This window comes from Suricata suricatta, chromosome 5, assembly GCF_006229205.1.
Source record: "Suricata suricatta isolate VVHF042 chromosome 5, meerkat_22Aug2017_6uvM2_HiC, whole genome shotgun sequence".
Taxonomy (NCBI): Eukaryota; Metazoa; Chordata; class Mammalia; order Carnivora; family Herpestidae; genus Suricata; species Suricata suricatta.
This window is the reverse complement of record NC_043704.1, coordinates 123,526,409-123,540,485: the sequence shown is the minus strand read 5'-3', so window position 1 is coordinate 123,540,485 and position 14,077 is coordinate 123,526,409. Positions and strand designations below refer to the sequence as shown.

General features: G+C 40.0%; 1 protein-coding gene across 1 annotated transcript in view; it reads left to right on the top strand.

Annotated features, from left to right (window-relative positions):
• The first annotated feature begins 10,743 nt into the window (after positions 1-10,743).
• IL20RB (interleukin 20 receptor subunit beta) overlaps positions 10,744-14,077 on the top strand; it is a 30,464-nt gene continuing 27,130 nt past the window's right edge. Inside the window, exon 1 of the mRNA XM_029940214.1 lies at positions 10,744-12,799. The gene's annotated coding sequence lies outside the window, so the exon portion shown is untranslated. The remainder of the gene's footprint in view (positions 12,800-14,077) is intronic.

The following is a 14,077-nucleotide window of genomic DNA, read 5'->3' as shown; positions in this document are numbered from 1 at the left end:
TGCTGTAAAATCACTTGAATAGAAACAGAATAGTAAGGATATTTTTTTTAAGCTTTGTATCACCGTCATGAACTATTAATAGCAAACTCCACTGAGCTTATGTTAAATATTTTGAGAAAACAGGAATGGAGTAGCACTGGAAGTAGATTCTACATTTCTGTGCCACAAGTAGATTTATAACAACTGTAGAGTTCCCAGATAGCCCCTATGACCATGTTAACAAGCACTGCATTTACCATTCTTCCAGCTCATCAGAGTTGGGCATCTCATTGTTCAACAAACAAAGCTTGAACAGCATCCAGTAGGTGAGGCAGGCAAGAGCAGGCTGTAGATCTCTTCCATTTGTCAAGTCAGGCAAAAGAAAGCCTATTCCACATGGATATAAAAGGTATCCTCATTCATCTGTTCCTTTTCTGTTGCCACATTTTTCCTCTTCCAAGTCCTGTAGTTTCTCAAGTCCAGGTGGACTTGTACCAGGTGGGCTGCAAATGCCACGGAGTTGATGAGCCAGTAATATCTATTGTGTGCTCATATTATTATGGGATGAAAACCTCACTGAGAACTGTGGAATTTTGTACTTAAATGTTTTATCAGGTTGGTTTTTTAAAAAAATTTTTTTAAATGCTTATTTTTGAGAAAGAGAAGAGAGTGCACATGAGCAAGTGAGGGAGGGGCAGAGAGAGAGAGGGAGATGCAGAATCCAAAGCAGGCTATCAGCACAGAGCCCGACACAGGGCTCAAACTTTAAACTGTGAGATCATGACCTGAGATGAAGTCGGACACTCAACCGACTGAGCCACCCAGATGCCCCAACATTTTATTAGTTTTTTAAAAGTCTTAAACCAATGGTTATATCAGTGGCTGTTTTTATAAGCTCAAATTTTACTTGGAACAATTTTCTTAAGAAGAAGGAAAAAAACCATAGAAAACATCTACGTAGCTAGCAGCAGGACTTGTATTGTAAACCAGGCTTCCTTATTCCCAGCCTGGTACATCCTGTATCATACCATATGGTCCTCTGTGTGCTTGCTTTAGACTAAGGAGAGTTCTGGGAAGAGCAGTATTACAGCAATTTTCTTCTACATATAAGGAAACACTTCGCCATCAATTTAAACACAGAAAACACACGTTATCTGTTTCTATAAATAACTTCTCCAAAATCTTGGAAGAAGTTATTTTAGAACTGTATATAAGTCCAATAATGAGAAACTTTTTGCAGTAGCTGTTAATTGGTCATAAGTCCTTAGTATTCAGCTGGATATATATGAACACATAATGTATCTTTTACTATAAACAGTAACACAGGTGCCTAGCATAATTAAAGACAGTGTCACAGGTATATCACTGAAAACAGGTAGACTAAGGAGTCCATTGCTATTGCTGGAAGAATGAAAAGGCCTAGCAGATGAGTAACTTTGGTTGTTAGGAAAAGGCCATCCTTATAGATCTGTGGCACATAAATTGTCTCCAGCTTTAATGTTCTAATTCTGTCATCTGCTCCAGAGATTGCAGAGGAGCAGGGCACTACTGTTTGTTTAAGTATATTTGTGAGAATTAGGAAACCTGTTCCCCCTGCCCCATCAATGCAAGCCCAGCCTTTTTCTTTGTTGAAAAGTCCCAAATTTCACCACTACCGCTCTCCCACATGTTGGCCAGGTGCCCTGTGCAGGGTACAGCCAAGTAGGAATAGAGCCCACACAGTGCTTTAAAGAGTCATTAACATTTCAAAATTGGGGAACTTCACCTAAAATTCAGAGTTCTGCTTTACCTTGAATAGTAAGAAGCTGACAATCCTAAAATTGAATTCCCACAAGGTGACTTGGATAGAACCTAATGTGAATGGTCCATTTAAGTTTACTGATGTACATGATAAAAAAACAACAAAAATCTCTAAAAGTCTACTTCCCAACCCTTATCTTCCTAGTTCATGTTTCCAAATGCATTTGTTGTTAGGCCCTATCTTTCCTGTAACATGGATTTTTTTGGTTTAGAAACTATCATTTTTCAGAAACAGCTCAGATGTAACATCCAAATCAACAAATTAGGAATGTAGCATTACAACATGCTTTAATTTATTCATCTTTAATATGATGGCTTTACAATTGTAGTCACTTCTTCCTTAAAGGACAATTGATACAAAAGAAATGACATCTTCATTTTATGTTCTGAACAGCATCCAGGGGACTTTTTAAAAAATGCAACATTACTGCTAGGGAAAACCATTACTTGATTTTCTCTGGGCAAGTAGGAAGCTCCTCTCTTCTGATAAGCTCAGAAGAGCAGGCTTATATGACTCAACTCTGTCATCTTCTAAGCACGTGCAGACCAGTATACTATGCATACTCCACACCCTAATTTCTTGTTGTTACACGATCTAAACCAAGTGACCAAGGAACCAAAATATATTTTTCTAGCTTACTAACAAGGTGTTCTTTTGATCTGAAAGTGTATACAGTTTGCCAAGACTTTCTTGTTTAAAGAGTAGAACCTAAATTGAAATTGAGGTCGTGAAGGACAGAGGAGTTGCAATTATAATTGGCCATGTTCATAGAGGTATATGTTTAAAAGCAAAGTGTCAATTTAAAAATATGTTTGCTGGCCAGAGTACTTTCATTATCAAATATTTCAGAATTGGCCTGTTGCCTACAGTGGCATAGCACATTTAATTTACCTTCCAGTCTGACTCATTTTTAAATATTTCTCAAATTACTTTTTAAGCTGTTTTTAAAACAGGTAAAGCTGGGCTCAGTATTTGGTAATGGTGTTGCAAATTTCATTTGTAGTTATAACCAGAGAAGACAAAAAGTCAACTTCTTTATTTCATGTTTTCTGGTACCTTTTGGAATAATAATGACTTTGGAACAGGAAAACATAAATAGACAAAATAGACATCTAAGGTAAAGATACATAGTTGGTTTAAATATATCTCTGGGCTGGCTCTATGAAAATTTGTATCTGAAAAATTTGCAGATAACGTTTGGGAGATAGGTGGATTCCAGAATAAGACTGAAGTGTTGTTTATTTTGGAGGAATGATTGTTAAATTGATTTTCTTGAGTTCTTATGGAAGAAATTTGTAATCCCTAAGTATTTAAGCATGTTGTTTCTAGGAGAATGTAGTGCCAAATTTTACTTGTTTTGATGGGTTTTCTAGATTATAGATAAAGAGGATGTTACAGAAAACAAATATCAGTTTTTGGGGGCATATGCTAATTGTTGCCAAGATGAAAAAAGTAATCATACACCATTACGTCTGTGTATGATTGTGTGTCCGTGTTTGGCTTTTGGAGATATTTATCCATCATCCATCTAACCAACTCACCTCAAATATGTCTAAAAGTTGTCATAAAACTTAGCTTTATAGTGAAGCCTGATGGAGAAGTGTAAAGAAAGAATAGATCCGCAGGTTGAGGAGGTTGGGGCTTGAGGGTAAGAGGGAGGTGTTAATTTAATAGGGTAATTAAGGGAAGCCTCTAATAATAAAAAATTGACCTTTGAGGCACCTGTATGGCTCAATTGGTTGAACGTCCACCGTTAGCTCGGTTATGATTTCACTCTTTGTGAGTTTGAGCCTTGCATTAGGCTATGTGCAGAGCCTGCTTTGGATCCTCTGTCCGCTTTTCTCTCTGCCCCTCCTCCACTCATGCTCGCTAGCTCTCTTAAAAATAAATATTAAAAAAAAAGGTTGACCTTTGAGCATATTGTGTGCTTCAGTTAATATAATCACTGATGACTCACTGGGGTTAAACTAGTGGTTGAGGGAAAATACAGCAACCATTATCATTTGAAAATAATACAGAGCATTATTTTTGGTTTTCAATTTTTTAATTGAATAAAATGGTATTTTAGTTAAATACAGAACTTTTAGCTACAAATGGCTATTCTGAATAAAGATTGATTCTCCATCTTAAGAGGAGTTCTTGGGGGGTGTCACATTGAAAAAAACCAGTCATAACTACAGGAAGAAGGACCATTTGACCAATGTGAGATTGATCACATCCTAAGGAAAACGTTGAGGTTAAGGAAGGTTAAATTCCTGGTGCTGTGCCCTAGTGGGCACACCATAAACTAGGGAGGAAATGGAAAAACTATAAAGTACATTCAGAGGAGATGAAAAAGGGCTACAAGGACCTTGAAAACCAGAGCTTGAAAGTATGGAAACTACATCTGGAGCATTCTCTGTGAAAGCAAGAGCTTAAAGAATATGAGACAACGGAAATTCCATTGTTTAAATACCCTGTGTTACTTCCAAAAAGTGGGAGACGGGTGCCTGGGTGGCTCAGCGGCTCAGTTAATTACATGTCCGACTTGATTAGGGCTTAGGTCATGATCTCACTATTCTTGAGTTTGAATCGCACACCGAGCTCCACACTGACAGTGCAGAGCCTGCTTGGATTTTCTCTTTTTCTCTCTCACTCTGCCCTTCCCGCACTTGCTCTCAAAAATAAACTTAAAAAAAAATTGAGAGTGGATTACAACTAAATGTTAGATGTGCCAAAAACAGGACATAGACACTTAGATATCCTGGAAAAGGGAAGAGAACTACTCTGTAAGAAGGTCAAGGAATGGTTATTGGAATGAAGTAATTGACCATGCAGGCTGTGCCAGCGCACCAGGACCTATCTTGCACAACCCTTAGAGTGAGTGCTTCAAATTTTGCACCCTACTCCCCCTTGCTTCATTCTAGTCCCTGCCCTACAGGGCTCAGAGGGCTTTTTAAGAATCTAATCTTTGACCATCTACCTCCTATTCCCTACTCACTGCCTCTTTACCTTTCCATAAAAACCTTTTATCTCATTCCTTTTTCTTCCATAATTAAATATCAAATAGTTGAGTGGCAAATAGTGTAATAGAAAAAAATTTTCCTTTTTCTAGACTGTACTTGCTTATGGTAGGAAATAGTTCCGTTCTTCCTGCAGTTCATTTTCAGACCTAGATGATCCTTCAACTCTTGAAAGCAGTAGAAATTAACCTGAGAAGTGCAGGGAACAGGTTAAAGGATAGTTTGGCTTGGGCATGTTGCATAGACAAGAGGGCACAACCAGCTAATGAGAAGGAATAGAAGTACCTCAAAGCCAGAAGAGGAAGGGCCAGATCAGAGTAGGGATGTCTAGGCCAGGGTAGGAGCTAGGTGAGGCGAAGTCCTCACCAATATCAGGCCAAAGCAGAGGTGGACGGTCTGAGTTCCTTGAGTCATGAACCAGCCTTTACAGGGACTGTCATTCAAAACCTGTGGCAGGCAGGTAACAGTGCTCCCTCAGTGTCCCCTGAGGCATGCTGAGCCCAAGACAGAGCCTCTCCTTGCAGTGCTTGTGAAGGATTGGTAGGCACCACTACCTTGTCAGAATGGCAGACGGGCATCTTAACAGAGACCCATACCCAAGTAGAGCAAACTATCCTAAGACCCAAAGTCTGCTGAACAACTCTCCTTCCCCCACAGCAGAAGTAAATGTTTTTCTGTCTCTCATTTTCTGTTTACTTACCTTTTCCTTTCCGTCCTCTTGTCTGTATTCCATGCAACTTTTCAATCCTCGGGCCTGCCTCATGCCATTCTCCCACTTGGAATGCTAAACTGAATGCATCTCTCCGACCCAAATCTAAATTGGTAGATCCTTAGGATTCCATATTGAGACTTGTCTGTCCCCTAAAACCTTCTTTGCTAATCTTGGGACCACTCACCACACTGTGCTCCTCAGACACATTATAGGGCAGTAAGGTGAGTGACAGGGACTTGGAATTGTGCAAATCTCGGTGGAATTCCTGTCTCTATCCCTGACTAGCTCTGTGATCTATAGTAAATAAATTTCTCAGCCCTGTGTCCTCATCTGAAAAGTTGGAAATCAAATCTTACCTTGTATGCCTGTTGTATAATATATGGAAATGTTTATAATTATGGAAAGTCTTTAAGACAATTCCCAGCACATAGTAGATACCCAGTACACATTGACTTTTATTGTTAGCTTTTCATGTGGAGATAATGGGCAGAAATTGATTTAGGATAGAGGAATTAGGAAGCCAGGACTGGGAGAACAAAGATAAAATTGGGGACAGGTGTTGAGGTCAGCAAATATGAAGCACTCTGAGGTTCGGGTGTGTCCAGACCGAAGGGCAAAGGGAACCAGGATCAGACGCCCGGGGAGCAGTGAGACTGTACAAGCAGTTGGTGACCAGAGGTCAGGGCACAGATGTGGCCACTGACTCACATTGCTGGGATCAAGGAGAGTGTCCACCAAGTGTTCTTGATCATGATGTAGTAACAAATATGTATACAGCTAATATTTACTATATATTTACTTTGCCATATCCCATTCTAAGTGTACCATCTCACTCCTCATAACAGCCCGATGAACTAGGTATTATTATAATTGAGGACACTAAAACAGAGTGTTTAGATGACTTGCCTAGAAAACATAGCTAATAAGTTTGCAGAGCCCAGATGCCAACCGATTGTGTCTCTAGAGCCCATTCTTTTACTACCCTCTAATAGAGATCTCCAACTGGAAGCTTTTCTTTGCGGATCCAGGGGTCAAACCATAAGATAGAGAGCCTGGAAAGGGACAGCCAGCAGAGCAAATAATCCCTAATTATTTTTGTGTTTTTTTAAAGATCTTATTTTTAGGTACTCTCCACCCAGCGTGGGGCTCGAACCAACAACCCCGAGATCAAGAATCACATGTTCCGCTGACTGAGCCAGCCAGCCACCCCTCTATTTATTGTTAACATTATTAATATGACAAATGGTTAATACAGCATTTGTGAAAACTGATTTCCTGGCACTGGACTAATTTGCTTTGTCTGTATTCTTTAATCCCACAACTACTATGTAAAATATTATCTATTTTGTAAATGAAAACATGAAGCTTATGAAATTGCTTTCCTCCCCTTCACATCAAAGGAGTACTCCCGTCCACTCCTCAGCCTGTAACTGTCTTCTGATCGAAGCTCTCCACTGAAACTCCTCTTAGTGAGATTACAATGACCTTCCTGGTGCTAAATCCAGGGGACATTTTTCAATAACTCAGTGACTCTTCCGCACTCCCCCTTGATGATTTCTCCATCCTTCATCATTTCCAGGACCATAGTTTTTTCCAGGGCTACCTCTCTGACCTATTTTTTTCTCCTTGTTTCCTTTTTCTTGTGCTGGTTCTTACATGTGCGTCTTCTCCAGGAGCACATGCACATGTCTCCTTAATCTACATACTCTCCTGAAATGTTCTCACCCACTTCCTGGGCTCAGCACACCACCGGAAGGCTCAAAGAAGGTGAAATGGTGCCATAACCTGACACCCCATAGACATGAGACTGCAGCTGCCCCATAAGCATCTCAAGTTGAAGTGTATCAGGCTTAAGACATGCAACCTTTTACTGTACCACCCTCAACCCTACCTGGCTTCAAGCCACCTTTCCCTCCTCCTTTCCATGATCTCAATTGAAGTGTTACCAACCACCCAGTTACTCAAACCTAAAACCTGAAAGTCATGTTCTTCTCCACCCTCCTAATCCATCCTAAATCTAAGAGCTGTCCTTCATCTTTTGAATTCAGTCTCTTCTGTCTACAGACCTGGGAAAATCTAATGAAAGCCAACATCTCTCACCTTGTTGATTAATATAATTTATCCTTGTCCTTCTGCCTCCAGTTTGCCTCCTTCTATTGTTTTCTCCGCTGCAGTCATAAACTTTTTAAAGCTCAAATGCAGGGAATAACAGGATTTGAGCTTTTAATCCCCCTGACCTTCATTGCTCTCAGGATGAACTCTAACCCTTCAATAAGGCATTCGAAGCTGTCTGGTATCCTGGTTCTGTCTGCCTTTGAGCCCCATTACCCAGCCTTGCTCTACAGATGAACAAAACTTCTTGTGGTTTCCAAGTACACCATGCCTCACTAATTTTTTTCAGCATTTAATACTCAGCTTAAAAGTCACCTCTTTCAGGAAGCCTTCTCTAATCCCTAGGCTAGGTTAGGTGTTTCTCCTTAATGCTCCTATATTACCTTGTGAATATTTCTTTTTTTAATTAAAATTTTTTTTGATGTTTATTCACTTTTGAGAAAGAGAGGGAGAGAGGGAGAGGAAGAGAGAGAGAGAGAGGGAAACAGAATCCAAAGCAGGCTCCAGGCTCTGAGCTGTCAGCCCAGAATCCGATGCAGGGCTCAAACCCATGAACCGTGGGATCATGACCTGAGCTGAAATTGGACGCTTAACCGACTAGCCACCCAGGCGCCCCTACCTTGTGAATATTTCTGTCACTTCATCTTCAGTATTGATTTATGATTTGTCCCATGCCTATCTTCTGCACTAGTTGTTAAGTTTTTGGTTGAGGGCAGGAACTATTGAATTCCCAGATCTTCTAATACACAGGAGGCCCTTAGTAAATGTTTGTTAAACGTATAAATAAGTGATTAAATTTCTTAAGATTATATTGCAAATAAGTTCTGAAACTGGAACGAAAATCTGTGGCACTCTAAAACCCATGTTCTCCCACTAATGCATACATTAAGTGGTATAAAAAGATACTGCACCCAAAAGAATTGCAAGCAGGGTCTCGAGATGTTTCTATACCTATGTTCATATGTTCATAGCATTATTCACAATAGCTAAAAGGTGGAAGCAACTCTCATGTTTGCTGATGGGAGAGTGGATGGCTAAGCAAAATGTGGTATATACATACAATGGAATATGATTTAGCCTTAAAAAGGAAGGAAATTCTACAATATGCTACAACATGGGTGAACCTAGAAGACATTATGCTCAGTGAAATAAGTCTGTTACAGAAAGATAAGTCATTGCATGATTCCATTTATAGGATGATACTTAGTGTAGTCAAAATCATAAAGACAGAAAGTATAGTGGTGGTGGCCAGGTGCTAGGGGGAAGGAAGAATGCGGAATTACTAGTGAATTGATACAGAGTTTCAGTTTTACAAGATGAAAAAATTTATGGGGACAAATGGTAGTGATGGTCGCACAATTCAAATGTATTAATATCACTGAATATACTTAAAGATGATTAAGAAGGTAAATTTTATGTTATGAGTATTTACCACAATAAAAATTTTCCAAGAAAAGCCTCTAAACAAACAAAATATACTGCAAGGAGTCTCAGCCCCATTTTTCTCCTACATCGTCCCAATTCCCTCTCTCTCTGTCCCAAGGTAACCCATCTTGTTAGTTTCTATGTATCTTCCAGGTTTTCTTTTTGCCAATATAAAGCTATATTCTCCACCTTCTGATCTTTTTAAAAATTTATATTAAAAAGAAAAATGTGTAGCTAATTTTTTGAAGTATGTAGCAACAAAGAGCTAATAAGTACTCAGCTTGAATGAATTCACAAGATGGAGACTTGGAAGAGGATATGATGAGAGGTAAAATAATCTTGCTCACCACCAAGGGGCCTCTAGGGACTTCTAGGGTCCCCCAAGACAGAGCCTATGGCCAGTATCTCTCTGAGGCAGATTCTTGCAGATTCTCAAGCTCCTCAGAGTTATCTTTTCTCTGGAGCTCTCTTAGACCACTCCCTCTGATGCAATCTATGGGTTTGGACAGAAAGGATGGTGCTGCACACCCCACCCCTTCTGAGCTGTCTGGGCTGGCTCCTCTTCCTAGAACAATTCAGGCTTCACAGCAGCTCAGACCTCAGCTCCAACACCTACACTCTGAAGCAAGGATGGCTGAGATGGACAGAATGTGTCATTCTGGAAGGAAACAGTGTTCCAGGTCAAGCTGAGTCGGCCAAATACAGACCCCCTCTGTGGTTCTAGAAGAAATTTGGACACATCTTACCATGTGGTTTTTCTACGCCTTGATTCCATGTTTGCTCATTGGTAAGTACTAATTAGAATATAGCCAGTAGCTTGGGATTCAAATGTAGGTTAAGAAGGTGAAAAATAACTTCAGCAGAGTTTGGAGTTGTAATATATGCATCTTATGTTGCCTCCTAAATCTTCATTCCCATATCACAAAGCAAAAGCCAGCATTCTGTTTGGAAATCTCTTTCCTAATAATCACAGAACAATCTAAAAAGGCAAAGTATCAAAACACACAGTTTTAAAGGTTAGCAGAGCATCATGCATTTTATTATTTATCTCATCTGGTTTTAAAAGGCACAACTTGGTTATCTCAGTCTTTGTGTGCTTCAGAGATGTTAACTGTAAGGACAGGTTAAAGTAAAGTAAAGATTCTAACAAAATACACATGAATAAAAAGGCTTAATTTGCAACCTTGATATATAAGGTATAAGACATAAAAGTTGGATTTCTCTCCTGATGACTGCAGAAAAAGTAGGTATTCCATAGCATTTAAACAAATTTGGTTTGGGGCATTTTCCCTACCAGTCACTTTACATAATTTTCTCTGCTCCACCCCTGGCTGCTTGTACCTACATGCTTTATTGTTCCAAAATTGAAGCTCTTAATCTTTGATGTTTCTTCATGTTTAATGCTCCAAGGTACTGGGCACTTTGCAGTGTTGGGAGCCTTGAATACTTTGTCTTTTTTTTTTTTTTTCCTAAACACTGAGAACTAATTGTTTTAGTTTAAATCGGGCAACATATTAGTGCTAAAGTGATTTGCAAATGTTTAGAATTGGCTTTAACATCAAATTTATGGTGTCCCGATTGCTCAGCACATGGTGAGCTGTTTGTTTCATGACCCAGCATGTTCAGGTGGCCAGTCTATTTCTCACTATTCCTTGACAACAAATACAAACCACAGGCAGCTTCTGTCTTCACATTGACATGTAACACTCTCATTTCCTCCTCCTGGCTTTTATGATGGTTCCCACCAGAAGCCCCATCTCCAGCCCAGGCTCCTATCATTCTGGATGGGTCTCTCTTCCTTCAGACTCTTCCTGGACTTCTCTCCCCTTTGACCCTTGACCCCACATCTCTACTTGGGTGGGCTATTAGTGTTAATTGCACTGACCTGAGGGAAGGGCCTGGCACTTTTTCTGGTGTTCTCACAGCTCCTACACGTCCCCACTAAGCCAGAGGGAGAAGATGGGAAGGCCAAATGAGAAGGGGAAGGCTCAGCACTTTATTTTCTAGATTCTTTTTCCTTTATTGAGGTCTATTGACCGATAACATTATATTACTTTCAGGTATACAGCGAAACGATTTGGTACTTGTATATATTGCAAAATGATCACCATAACAAATCTAGTTAACATCCATCACCATACATAGTTATATAACTGAACCCTTGTGAGTTTGCTTCTTGAGGACTCAGAAACTGCACCAGCCTCATGTTTTGTATGTGTAGCAAATAAGGAGATCATGGGGGGAATGGCTTCCAAATCAGTAACTCCCCAAGGGTGAGTGGGTTCCTTTTATTTAGAGTTAGGATGACTATTTAGATAGGGAAGCCTTGTCATGGTATGTAGAGGTGGGCATAAGGTCACACATGCACCTTAAGGGAACATGCCTACCAATACAGTCTGTGTTACATAAATTAAGCATGTGCTCCTCCTTGAGTGGAAATTTTAGTATTATAATGAGGTAAAGGTAATTGCCTGTCTTTCCAGAGGTCACTCTTGGTTTATCTGCACAGGCATAAGCCAGGGGTTTAGCTTAGTCCACTCACACTCCTCCTCCTCCTCTTACTCCCACCACCACCACCACCACCACTGCTGTCCTCCTACTCCCACTGCTACAATTATTGCTACTACTGCCACTGCTACCGCTATTACTACTACCACCAACAGCAACAATCACACTGGCCGTTTCTGAGCACACACTGTGCTCCAGATTAGCAAAAATGTTGTCTTCTCATGTCAATCATGTAAGGTAGGTGGTATTATTCCCATTTTACATACTAGGAAACAGATTCAAAGAGGTTCAGTAATTTGCCCAAGTTTATGCATCTAGTAAGTGGGAGAACTGGAATTTGACTCTGGTTTGGCTGACTCCAAAGCTTGTGCCTTTTGTACTCCTCTGCAGAAGCAGCTGAGACACTGAAGCAGACCAGGAAAAGGGAGGACAAAGAAAAGGAAATAAAGAAACAGTGCTACCTTTTCTGAGTATTTGCCCTAATGACTGTTGGAGGTGAAAGTGGCAGAAAGGGACACAAATGAGGGGAGTTGACAGCAGATCCAGTGGGAGGAAGCCAGCCTGGCATCGTTCTCGGGAGGAGAAACAAGGATTTCTGCCTGGAAAGTTTGCCCCGGGGCTTTGCAGTGGACAGCCTTTACTTAGCAGCAAAAAGGTCTAATGCAACATAGGGGATTAGGAAAAAGAAAGTCAGACTGAGGCTGATTTCATGAAGGGAGCCAAGTCTTGCTTCACTTACTTAGTTTTCATCATTTGGCATTTCTGGTACCTACTATGTACTGGGTTCTGGGCGAGGCACTGTTTATAGATGAACAAATTCGAGTCTCTTGTCTTTAGGGAACCTAAGAGCCTGCTGGGAAATATATTTAAGTCTTTGGTGTTTGGGAATTTACCATTATAGTTTCAACTACTCTTTGGCAACAGGAGGTAAGGTCTGGATTGGTGGTACTCAGTCTCAAATGCACACTGCAATCACCTGGGGAGCTCTTAAAACTACAAATGCCTGGGTTTCACAGCCGGAGATTCTGACATAATTAATCTAGGGTGCTTCCTGGCCATTGGGATGTTTCAAAACTCCCTGGGTGGGGCTCCTGAGAGAAGTGGTTTGTTCCGGAGTGCACAGAGGAAATGCGAGACAAGTCTGGAGCATTTGTGGTAAGAAAGTGCTCCAAAAAGGATGAAGGCCTAAATGAAATGAGTATCTTTGATTGAATCCTGGATTGGCAAAAGAACATTAGTGGAAAAACAGGCAAAATTCAAGTAAGTGTGTAGTTTAGTTAGTAGTAATGCACCAATGTTGGTTTCTTAGTTTTGACAAATATATCATGGTTATGTAAGGTGTTAGTATTGGGGGACGCTGGGGGAAGGATATATAGAAACTGTGCTGTCTGCAGTTTTTTCTGTAAATCTACAATAATTCCAAAAATAAAAATTATATTAATAAAAATAACATGAAAAAAGAGTGGGGAGTGGGAGTAAGTCAAAAGGACACAGGAACCAATCTGAAATGGCCAAAGCTTGAATTATCTGAGTACCAAAGTAAGTAACAATAGAATAAAATAAATATTCATGAGTCCAGACTAATATAAATAATTGAACAAACGAACAAATGAATGAATAAATAAATAGTGGAGAAGGAACAGCTCTTCTTTACAGATTTTGAATTAATAAATGGAGGGGTGCCTGAGTAGCTCAGTCGATAAGCGTCTGACTTTGGCTCAGGTCATGATCTCACAGTCCATGGGTTCAAGCCCCGCATTGGGCTCTGTGCTGACAGCTCAAAGCCTGGAACTTGCTAAGCATTCTCGGTCTCCCTCTCTCTCTGCCCCTTGCCCACTCACTCTCTGTCTGTCTCTCTCAAAGTAAAATAAAGATATAAAAAAGAAAAAAAATTAAAAAATAATAAATGGAAAATCACCATTACCTAGAACATGACAGCAGTAATTGTTGCAAATAGTAGACACTAGTAAGTGCTAAAATTAATGGGTGAAAGTTTGAGGAGAAACAGAATATTCATAGTGTCCAAGTATCTCCCCTAAGTTATTTAATAATTATAAAGGGGGAAATTGTCCTTTTTATATTAGAGACGCCAAGCATCACCAGGAGTAAGACATACTAGCCTCATGTACTCCCTGTGAATATGTGCCGAAAATGTTGTGCCTCAGTCACATTATGGGAAAACATCAGACAAGCCCAAACTGAGGAATTTTCTACAAAACAACTCAGTAGCCCTCTTAAACAAAAGGTAATGTCATAAAGACAAAGACTGAGAACAGACTGAAGGAGATTAACTAGATATGTGGTAACTAAATATGGGATCCTGGATTGGTTCCCAGGAAAAAAGAAAGGACATTAGGGGGGAAAATGATGAAATTTAAATAAAACCTGAAGCTTAATTAATGATATGGTATCCATGTTAATATCTTGATTTTCTTAATTGTACCATGCTTATGTACTTATGGACGGCTGAAGTTGAGGGCATATAGGAGCTCTCTGTACTGTATTTTGCAGTTCTTCTCTAAGTCTGAAATCATTTTA